General features: G+C 45.4%; 1 protein-coding gene across 3 annotated transcripts in view; it reads left to right on the top strand.

The window, feature by feature from the left end:
* The first annotated feature begins 212 nt into the window (after positions 1–212).
* SIPA1L2 (signal induced proliferation associated 1 like 2) overlaps positions 213–9,061 on the top strand; it is a 177,764-nt gene continuing 168,915 nt past the window's right edge. For all 3 annotated transcript variants that reach the window (XM_077751641.1, XM_077751640.1, XM_077751638.1), the window contains exon 1: positions 213–264. The gene's annotated coding sequence lies outside the window, so the exon portion shown is untranslated. The remainder of the gene's footprint in view (positions 265–9,061) is intronic.

The raw sequence follows: 9,061 nt of genomic DNA, 5'->3' as shown, positions 1-9,061 counted from the left end.
AGTCTCAAGTCTTTTGTGCCGAGATGGTTACTGCCGTGCTCTGGTGAGAGGAGAGTGGAAAAGGGAAATGCTGCCTTTTGCTGTGAAAATGGTTTGACCCTGGTAGACCCCTGGAAAGGTCCTGGGAACCCCTGGGGACCCTCAGACCACACTTTAAAAACCGCTGATGGCAAGTTTTTCTGTGAGTCTGAACTGCATTTCTCTTTTTTTGTAGGTTATTGCTCCCAGTCGTCTGAGCTGAAGCCTTCTATTCTCCCTGCTGAGGTGAGTCCACCCCCAGTCCACACCCCAAGCCACCGCTCAGAGGCTTAAATTTGGGCTCCTGTGTCCCATTGATGGCGTTTTAAAAATTTATTTTTAAATTTAATTTTTAATGTTTATTTATTATTGAGAGACAGAGAACACACGCACAGGGGACGGACAGAAAGAGAGGGAGAGAGAGAAAATCCCGAGCAGGCTCCATGCTGTCAGCGCAAATCCCGATGCAGGGCTCGATCTCACCGACAGTGAGATCCTGAGCTGAGCCAAAATCAAGAATCAGACACTTAACTGACTGAGCCGGCCAGGCGCCCCTGGCTTTGCTGTTGTTGTATTTGATTGCTTCTGTCCCCCTTGGGTAATGGATTAGATTGTTCTGATATTTTTCACTCTTCCAGCACATGCATAGGAGGGTGTTGCTTTAAGAAGCCATTTGAGAGGCACTTGGTGGCTCAGTCAGTTAAGCGTCCGACTTCACTCAGGTCATGATCTTGTGGTTTGTGGGTTCGAGCCCCACGTCGGGCTTTGTGCTGACAGCTCAGAGCCTGGAGCCTGCTTCTGATTCTGTGTCTCCCTCTCTGTTCGCCACTGCCCTGCTCACTCTCTCTGTCTCTCTCAAAAATAAATAAGCATTAAATAAATTGTTTTTAAAAAAGAAGAAGAAGCCGTTTGAACTTTGGAATTGCCTAAATTGGGGGCATCAGAAGGAGGGACTAGCAAGTTCCTGTGAGCGTCCGTCCCTTGATGTGTCTGAAAGGACAGGAATTTTAAAGTTGGCGTATGTACCTGTACAAGGAATGTCCCTTGGGGACAGAGTGCGAGCATCGTGGGGCTTCCGGGGCTGCCGAAAAGCAGCTGTTCTGGTGGCCAGTGTGGCCTGCCCCGAGAGGCCACTGTGAGTGAGGAAGGTGGTGGAGGAGGGCTGGGGCCCCTGGATGAGGCCTAGCCATTGGCCTGGGCCCCACGGTGTCACCTGGAATGCCTTCCTCCGACACAGAGTAAAGGCAGCGCTGGTGGCTCCCTTGGGTGGGTCCCCAGGCACTGCATTTTCTGTAACAGCAGGCCCTCACATGGTTTGGGAAGGAGCCCCCAGAAGTAGCCAACCCCCTGCACACTTGGTCTCTGGCCTTGGATTATCAAAGTGGCTGACTTACCGTCCTTCTGTCTATCTGTACACACACCGATGCACCCACACACGCACACATGCAGTTTTCTTCTGCACTCTTTAAGGATAAGTTACATACCTCGTGGCTTGTTGCCCTCCCCAAACCTTCAGTGCGTATTTCTTAAAAATAGAGATATTCACTGGGTTCACAGTAGTCCAGGGATCAAGCCAGGAGAACTGAATAGGGACTCCTTACTTTACACTGAATCACTAATGTGTCTGCCGGTCCTGCCTCCTGGCCCGGAGCGTCCTGTAGAGCATCGTCCCCTCCGTCTGAGGTCCACTCGAGGGTCAAGACGCCCCTGGATCCTCTTTGTTCCCACGGCCTCTGTCACTTGTGTGCGCCTGAGGGCCTATGGAGGAGCCCACTGATGGTGACAGGACATCACCAGCACCGGGAGTGCATGCCTGTCAGGGTTTCCTCCTTACCGGGTACAAGTACATCAGTGCTTTGATGGCGAAGTTTCAGAACTCCTTGCAGCAGAGAGGAGGGGGAAGCAAGGAAACTCAGCCTGAAAAGACTTCAGTTCCTACTTGTATGGGACTCAGGAGACTTGGCCGAGGTGCTAGTGAAAGCACTGATGCCCGAGTGAATTGTGGTGTGAAAATAAGAAAGGGGTGTCGTCTGTGTTCCTGCATCGGAGAAGAGAGGCGGTACCTGGGTTGGTCGTAAGGGAAGACCTTCCCTTGTTCGGCTGTGCTTGTCCCTCCTGGTTCTTTGGTCCCCTTTGAAGCCAGGAGATCAGTCCCTTCTGTTAGTAGCCTCCCGCCCACCGAGGGGGTGCAAGCTGCCTGGACCCCTCTCGGATTATTACCCCATGTCCCTTACTGTGCCTTTGAGCAGAGGAAGGAAATAGCTTCTGCCCGGAATGAATGCTGTCCAGGGTTTTTCCGATCAGGTTTATAGAGCAGCCAGCCTGGAGGGTGTGGTCTCCGGATTAGTTTCCTTATGGTTCATTTTGATGAGTGAAGTTACATGGATTGTGTAGATATGAGGCTGTACAAACATTTGTGATACAGGCTCATGGTTTTAAGCATACTTCATTTTGTTGAAAATGAGCTTCTTTCATTTTGAATTTGATAGATGTCTTCAGACTACACAGGAATATATAAAGTGGAGCCTGCATCTCCCCTATAACCTCACTCCCCAAAGGCAACCAGTGTTGATAGACTTTATTTTAAATCTGCATGCACACTTTTTAAGAAAACAAAACAAAAATGGGAGTCTTCCATTCGTACCGTTTTTCCATTTGCTTTTTTGCTTACCAGTACATTGTAGGTGTCTTTTCTTATTTTTTTTTTTAATAGTTTATTGTCAAGTTGGTTTCCATATAACACCCAGTGCTCATCCCCACAAGTGCCCTCCTCCATGCCCATAATCCCCCTCCCCCCCACACCCATCAGCCCTCAGTTTGTTTCAGTATTTAAGAGTCTCTTATGGTTTGCCTCCTTCCCTCTCCTTAACTGTTTTTCCCCCTTCCCCTCCCCCACAGTCGTCTATTAAGTTCCTCCTAATCCTTCTATACCTGCAAACATATGGTATTTGTACTTCTCTGCCTGACTTATTTCACTCAGCATAACACCCTCAAGGTCCATCCATGTTGCTATACATGGCTGGATTTCATTCTTTCTCATTGCCATGTAGTATTCCATGGTATAGATAAATCACATCTTGATCCATTTGTCTGTTGATGGACACTTAGGCTCTTTACATGTTTTGGCTATTGTTGAGAGTGCTGCTGTGAACATTGGGGTACATATGCCCCAATGCATCAGCACTCCNTGTAGATATGAGGCTGTACAAACATTTGTGATACAGGCTCATGGTTTTAAGCATACTTCATTTTGTTGAAAATGAGCTTCTTTCATTTTGAATTTGATAGATGTCTTCAGACTACACAGGAATATATAAAGTGGAGCCTGCATCTCCCCTATAACCTCACTCCCCAAAGGCAACCAGTGTTGATAGACTTTATTTTAAATCTGCATGCACACTTTTTAAGAAAACAAAACAAAAATGGGAGTCTTCCATTCGTACCGTTTTTCCATTTGCTTTTTTGCTTACCAGTACATTGTAGGTGTCTTTTCTTATTTTTTTTTTTAATAGTTTATTGTCAAGTTGGTTTCCATATAACACCCAGTGCTCATCCCCACAAGTGCCCTCCTCCATGCCCATAATCCCCCTCCCCCCCACACCCATCAGCCCTCAGTTTGTTTCAGTATTTAAGAGTCTCTTATGGTTTGCCTCCTTCCCTCTCCTTAACTGTTTTTCCCCCTTCCCCTCCCCCACAGTCGTCTATTAAGTTCCTCCTAATCCTTCTATACCTGCAAACATATGGTATTTGTACTTCTCTGCCTGACTTATTTCACTCAGCATAACACCCTCAAGGTCCATCCATGTTGCTATACATGGCTGGATTTCATTCTTTCTCATTGCCATGTAGTATTCCATGGTATAGATAAATCACATCTTGATCCATTTGTCTGTTGATGGACACTTAGGCTCTTTACATGTTTTGGCTATTGTTGAGAGTGCTGCTGTGAACATTGGGGTACATATGCCCCAATGCATCAGCACTCCTGTATCCCTTGGGTAAATTCCTAGCAGTGCTATTGCTGGGTCAGGTGTCTTTTCCTTGTTAATATTTAGGTAGTTCCTACTTATTCTTTTAAATGATGAACTGGATTTCCTTGCATAGTTGTACTATTATTTAATCCCTATGGAAGAGTACTTTGGTGCTTGCCAGCATTTGGCTCTTATTAATAAAATGCTTACATATATGTAAGTATATACGTACTTCTGTAACTGTTTCTTTGGGATAAATTCCTAGGAATGGAATTCCTGGCTAAAAGAGTACTCACAGTCTGAATGCTGGAGATATTGCTAGATTGCCCTTCAGAGAGACTGTGCACAGTTAGGATTCCATCAGTGACTCAGGAATGAGCCTGTAGCCACCACTAACTGTAACTAATACTGTAAATCTCAGTATTTTGTTTCTGATTTTAAGGTAAAAACTCTTTAATTGTTTAATATTTTTTTAAATTAATGAAGTTAGGCACCTTTATAGCCACTTGAGGTTTTTATTTGTTTTTTTGTTGTTTTTTTTATTATTATTATTTTAATTTAATTCTAGGAGAGAGAGAGAGACAGTGTGAGCAGGGGAGTGGCAGAGAGCGAGGGAGCCACAGAATCCAAAGCAGGCTCTGGGCTTTGAGCTGTCAGCACAGAGCCAGGCACGGGGCTCAAGCTCATGAACTGCAAGATGGTGACCTGAGCCGAAGTCAGACGTGTAACTGACTGAGCCACCCGGGTGCCCCTGGAAATCCATTTTAAGTCTCTTCTTAACATGGGTTACAAATTACACCCCAGGTCAAGGGCCCATCATGAATCTGTACAACATGTCTATTTTTAAAAGAGGATAAATGAAGCTCATGTGCTCTGGTTCTTCTATTTTCTCTTGTGCAAGGACTGTTAACCTCACATAGGTTTATATGCAAAGAATACATTGCTTGAAATCTGTGAATTTTGTAGTAGCATCAGAACTGAGGAGGGGATGCACTGATTTAATTGCTGACTTGGTGCACAATATTAGAGAGATGGTTTTACCATTTGGTCTCCTCATTTTCCCATTGATGACATTAGGACACATTTAACCAGCCTTCCTAAAGCCTTAGCAGCCTCTTTATCAGGAGACTTGTTCTGTAGGAGAAATCAATTATCATTAGGGGCTTAATAAAAATTTGGGGTGAGCTCCAAACTCTAGTCCTTACAAAGATGAAGAGGATTTTCGAGAATATCTGCTGCCATCCTGGTCGAGTGATGTGTATTTCAGCCTTTGGAATTCTGGTAGGAATTTTTAACTCCTTAGGTATTTTTGTATCAGAAAGGTGTCGTTTCGAAGCTGGAATGCTTTGTTCCTCTTCTCTACTCTCAGCTTTACCTTCAACTTTACACCTTTTTGTTTTTAACGTTTATTTTGAGGGAGAGAGAATGTGAGTGAGTATGTAGGGAAGGGGCAAAGAGAGAATCCCAAGCAGGCTCCTCTGTCAGCAGAGTCCGATGCGGCTGTTGACCTCGCCAACTGTGAGACCATGACCTGAGCCGTGATCAAGAGTCCGACTCGTACCCAACTGAGCCACCCAAGTGCCCCCTTCTTGCACCTTTTTGGAATCAAAATAAGTATCGGCAGGGAATTCTAGGCTTCTTTTCATTCCTACCCTTTGTTGCTTTTTGGCCAACTTTGAAGTTCAGAAGGCTCTAGTTGACCTCCAGAGGGGCCACAGTTTATCTCCGTTGACTGACAGCCTTCTCGGACTGGTAAACTTCTCATTGTCCTGCCCAGATTTCTGCAGAGACACTTAGATGTCTCTGCGTAGGGGACAGCCCCGGGGCAGATGCCCTTTTGCTGGCTTCCAACAGCAGTGTGTCATCCATTGCCTGGATCAGGATGTCGAGTATAAGTCTGAATTGTGGTGGTGCCTGATCTAAGGATCAGGCGCCCGGATGTTGGGGAGCGCCCTGGCCTAGATGGAAAACGTTTGGGTGACCCCATATCCCTTCCTTAACTTCACGTTTTGCTGCTTCTACTCACGGGACAACAAAGACATTTTCAGATTATGTTTCCAAACACTCTTGTTTCCTACTGCGCCATCAGCCAGGTTTGTAGACACTCTGCTTCCTACCGCGCCATCAGCCAGGTTTGTAGAAAGGGTTAGGCACCTCTGTCAAGTGGTCTTAAAATCTGAAGACCTCGTGGGAGGGAGTCTGCGGCCTCTCTTGTTCCGCATACGCTGGAGGTGATTTCCTTCCATAAACACTTGTTGGGTAATTTCTGTTAGTGGAGCACTCTGTCAGGAGCCAAGGGAAACAAGATGATTAAAATACGGTCCCTCCCGAAATGCCTGGGTGGCCCAGTCGGGGGAGTATCCAGCTCTTGATTTTGGCTCCAGGTCATGATCTCGTGGTTCAGGAGTCTGAGCCCTGCACTGGGCTCTGCGCTGAAGGTGCAGAGCCTGCTAGGGATTCTTGGCCTTCCTCTCTGTCCGCCCCTCCCCCGCTTACTCTCCCTCTCTCAAAATGAGTAAATAAACTTAAAAAAATGTTTAAAATATGGATTATGGTCCATCCCTTCAGGAGGTTATAATCTAACAGGAAAGAAAGAATTGTATACAAATAGCTGTAGCAGGGATTTGATTGCTGTAACAGCGAACACCAAGGGTGTACTGGTGAGCTGAGTTCACCATGGGCCTCTGCGCCCCCAGCTTGGCCGGCCGGTCACAGGCAGGCGCTTAATACACACATTGGAATGGATGAGTGAATACATTCAGACACATACATTCCAGTGTGGTTTATTCATAGCAAAAAAAAAAAAAAAAATGTGTGGGAAGAGATGATTTGATGAATTTATGTTTGGTCACATAAGGTATGAGAATTTGGTGAGGTCACCAAAGGCATAGGGCGGACTGAGCGAGATCTGTCACGGAGCCACCCTGTCTCGCCCTGCACCAGGGACAGTCCTACTGCCTACTCAGCTTCCTCTTCCCAAGCCCGGGGAGTCGTGGGGAGGAGGACTCTCCTGAGTCCGTCACTTGGACAAAGTAGGGTTTGGTCCTTCTCGTGACAGGTCTGGCCCTCTGCTTTCTCGTGGACTGACTGGTTCATGCCGGACACACTTCAAACTGCTTTGTGTTGGGATTCTTTTTCTTTTCCTTCTTTCTCTTTCTTCCTTCCTTTTTTCTTTATTTCTTTTTTTCTGCTGCCCTTTCATTCTTTCTTTCTCTCTTTCTTCTTTCTTTCTCTCTCTCTCTTTCATTTTCTTTTTTTCTGTTGCTCGCTCTTTCTCTCCTTCCTTCCTTCCTTTCCTAAATCTTTAGTCATTTTTTTTCAAACCTATCATTTATTATTGTGATTATTTTTCTCAATTCACGAGGCAAGATGCACTTTTCTTAATAATGATAGGGGTTTCTTTTCTTGCTCTTTTTCCAATTTCTTTGCCTACCATTAGGTTCTTTCTAGATGAATAAATGACAGTGTTTTATGTCTGTTATATTACAAAAAATGTTTCCCCAAATGTAGCCCTGATCAGTGTAATCGCACAGGATGGGCTTCATGATGGAATGCGGCAGACACTTCGTCTCATCTGCAAATATTTGCAGGCCATTTTCTCTTCTCCTTAATAATGATTCTAGTCCACTATTGCAGCTTTATTTGCTTACTGTTACTACTATGTGGTAGATAATAGTTTAGTCCTTCAGCTGTTTCATTTATCTCCCAATAGTTCTTTGAAGTAGGTATTGTTATATTTATTTTGAGAGAGAGAGAGAGAGAGTAGCAGCAGCAGCAGCGGAGGGGCAGAGAGAGAGAAATCTGTCAGCACAGAGCCTGATGCGGGTTTGAACTCCTGAACCGTGAGATCACGACCTGAGCTGACTTCCAACGCTTACCCGACTGAGCCACCCAGGCGCCCCAATATCCACATTCTAAAGATAAGGCAGCTGAGGCCAGGGAGGTAAATTATGTGTTCAAGGTCACCCAGCCAGGCAGTTAGGGAGCACAAAGGAGCTGGGCTCTCAGACCTCATTGTTTGGCAGTGCCCCTAGGGCAGGTGACTTCCTGAGAAGACTAATGCATCCATTTAGTCTTATGTTACAGAGATTTCAAGATGTGGTCCCCTATGAGAAGCAACAGGAAGAGTTAGTACAATTACACTGACACTGTCCATATGTTCATCATTCATAAAAAGAAACGTTTGATGCTGTGTGAGACCAAATAAAGTCCTAACAAAACCTGAACGTGTACAAGAATAGGAAACGGTCGTTGCTCGAGTGTTGGGGGCGTGACCTGTCCGTGGCCCCAACACCCCTTGAAGTAGCAAGCCTCCCAAAACACACTTGCCCCCGAGCGTCACGGCAGCTGGACCTTGTTGCTGGCCGGTTGAACCTTCACCTGAAATAGCTTCTTGATTCCATACAAGCTCTGGAAGGTGAACGAGACTAGTATCAAAGTCAGCATGTTAGGAATCACCATTACAAAATGTTTACAATGCAGTGTCCAACTTTGCATCAGGCTTCTAGAGAGCCGTTACTCAGAAAACATATGCCAGAAAACATTTGAGGTACCGTCATCTCCTAAAGATACAATTCTGAATATTCCCTTACAGAAAAGCTGCTAACTTCCTTCAGGAGCCCTAATGCCGGCAGGGCTCATTCACAAAACACATTGTAACTTTGTAAGTTACATCTCAGCAGGGTTTGTTTTCTTTCCTTTGTTTGTTTTTATTAAACATTTCTCTGGAGGAAATATCAGGGGAAGATTTCATAAAGGAAGCATTCAATGAGGAACAATGGATAGTGTTAAGACTTTGATTCTGAAGTAAAATAACTGTTTTTCCTGGAGAGAAGCCGTTCTATGTGTCTGATCGCAGCGGAGATGGCGCTGTCGCATTGGGTGTCATTCCAGGCTCAGTCTTTGTGCCTCACACTTCTGTGATCTGGGGCTGTAGGTTCTTAGGTCATTTGGTCTCCTTCACCCCTGGACACACAATTGACATAAAGTGATGGTAGCCATCCCTTCTGTAAGGTTGTTTATTTAGAGCAGAGTCTCCAGATGCAGTGAAACACACTAAGTTTTTCTACTGA

This window comes from Crocuta crocuta, unplaced genomic scaffold (assembly GCF_008692635.1).
Source record: "Crocuta crocuta isolate KB4526 unplaced genomic scaffold, BGI_CrCroc_1.0 scaffold59, whole genome shotgun sequence".
Classification (NCBI taxonomy): Eukaryota; Metazoa; Chordata; class Mammalia; order Carnivora; family Hyaenidae; genus Crocuta; species Crocuta crocuta.
This window is presented reverse-complemented; position numbering and strand designations above follow the sequence as displayed.